At 49.0% G+C, this 2,500-nt stretch overlaps 1 protein-coding gene across 1 annotated transcript in view; it reads left to right on the plus strand.

The window, feature by feature from the left end:
• The window catches only part of LOC311309171 (myelin transcription factor 1-like protein), a gene marked incomplete at both ends in the record, with an annotated part of 53,153 nt that overhangs the window by 28,196 nt on the left and 22,457 nt on the right, over nt 1-2,500 (plus strand).

Here is a 2,500-nt window from a genome sequence, read left to right on the forward strand (position 1 = left end):
CAAACATACATACATACACAGACACACACATAAACACGCACAGACACACACACGCACACACACACGCAAATGCACATGCACACGCACGCACACACACAGACACATACACAAACACACAAGCACACATACACAAATGCACATGCACACACACACACACACACACACACACAGACACGCGTGCACACACACACACACACAGACACGCGTGCACACACACACACACACACACAGACACGCGTGCACACACACACACACACAGACACGCGTGCACACACACACACAAACACACACACACACACACACACACACCACTCACCTACTCCTGTCCTGCACGGTCCCTCTCAGTGCTGTAGAGGGTGTGCATGCTCATGGTGTGTGTCTGCCCATGTACAGTAACTGCCCCGCACCGCTTGTTATGGCTCCCCAGGGGTCAGAGGGCGGTGGGGGGGTCAGGAGGCTCTTTTGCATGAGGTCACGGGGTCGTGTGACCTTTTGCATGGGGTCGCGGGGTTGTGTGACCTTTTGCATGAGGTCGCGGGGTCGTGTGACCTTTTGCATGGGGTCGCGGGGTCGTGTGTTGGTGTGTAGCTGATTGCCTGTCTGTAGTGCTGATGAGAGGAAATAAGGGCCTCGTTGGATGTGGGGGCGTGGAGGCTGTAAGGTGGCTGATTGGTGGGATTGTGAGGAAATTAGCGGTTCATTGGACGGTGCTGCATGTCAATCATTCGGCCGTTGAGTTGAGAAGGCAGGACACTGCCCCCCTTACGTTTTATTCATTGGTCCCATTATGTTAATGCTACATATCTCTCAGATTACTATTACTGTACTTTATGTCCTAACCCTCAAATTAAGTGTTCTTAATGTAGGGTATTGTTTATGAGGTAAAGTAGTTCCTTCAATTTGTGTTTGAATTATTGCTCATAAAAATCAACAGGCGTGCCGGTATTTGACTGCAAATAAGTCAAATAATTCACTCTGGTTGAATGTGTTCACAGTCGCCAATAGGATTGAGTGTGACTCCGTCAGTCGCACCATAAACCTCTCTCATTTATGTGGATTCTTTGCTCAATTAAATACAATTAAATAAAGGGAAATGATTATATCTAACAGTGGATCAACTGCTGTAGCAATAAACGTTAGTCTTGAACGATGAGCGCATAACTCTCTTCAGCATAGCTATTTGGACCTGATCACCTTCTCAATAAAACCTCCTGTTCACGTTTCATTAATCCATGGTGAGAAAGTGAAGTTATGATCTGACCCAGACCCGAACCGCAATCAAAATAAAAGCGGGGAGTTTGATAATGGCAGGGAAATTACTTACCATAAGAGATGGGCTTGTAAAAGGCCCAGTCCTCAGTCTGGTAAAAGGCCCAGTCTTGAGTGTGGTAAAAGGCCCAGTCCTGGGGTGCCCCGGTAGCTCACCGGGTAAGGCGCGCACCATATGAAGGCTAGTACATTACATTAACACATTCATATCCTCTATAGTGGGTCCTTCCTCTTAAATTAGGTTCTAAAAATGTATTGTGAGGATGATACAAACACACACACACACACGCACCGCCCCCCCCATCCTCTAAGTAGTATTACCGCTCCGTTGTAAGCCAACCCGATTCGGGCGGCGAAACATAATCGACAGCCTCCTGCTTAAAAATGCATGATCTGTGTGGGTAGCCAGCAGGTTTCTCCGCGTGGCGGCGCGATCAGGAGCCCCGTCGGCACAGACAGAGCCTGGTCTTCCCTACGGGGGGCGGGGGCGTGCGTGTGTCACATCTCGCCGCCTACAGGGCGGCGCTCAGCCCACCCGCCTATTAACACATTTTGCCATGCTGAGTGGACCGGATGTATTATTAATGCAACTTCTTCATTTAATTTGGAAATGGCCGAGACTGTTCCTTGGGAAATATATGAAATATGAAGATTAAATTATGTCTATAATTCATTGTTCCCTGTGGAGTTTTGTAGCTCTTTTTGCGCAATTTCAAATATTTAATCGCCGTACAAAGGATCTTTGTTTTTCTCCTCAGAGCGTCTCACCTTTGTCAGTGCTTCATACTGTGGTGGACGCTCTCCACGAGGCAGAGGAGCTTTTTTTTTGTTCTGGAAATTTCCACACTACCACACTGTGAGTGTACGGCGACAGAGCAAAGCGTGTCTTAACCAGTACAGTGGTGGCCAGGTGACGCTGTGATGTACGTACGTTATGAGGCGCCTCTTAGGCGAATGATCAGACCGCGTCCAATTACAGTAGCTCTTCTGAGATCTAATTACTGTGTCAGGGAAGGAGGATGACGGGGGTCAGAGTTCAACGGGGCGCTAATGATGAAGCGAACGCCACTAGGGGTTTGGCCCTTATGGCTGGTGTCGCGACCCCCCCCCCACCCCCCCCCACCCCTCATTCCCGCTCCGGTTTTCAATCGGGTCCTCCTAGACTTCGGTAGATCATTAATCTAATTGGTCGGCAGCCTAGGGGCTGGGAGATACAGTTATGGACTGTTTT

Source organism: Borostomias antarcticus (genome assembly GCF_949987555.1).
Source record: "Borostomias antarcticus genome assembly, chromosome: 5".
NCBI lineage: Eukaryota > Metazoa > Chordata > Actinopteri > Stomiiformes > Stomiidae > Borostomias > Borostomias antarcticus.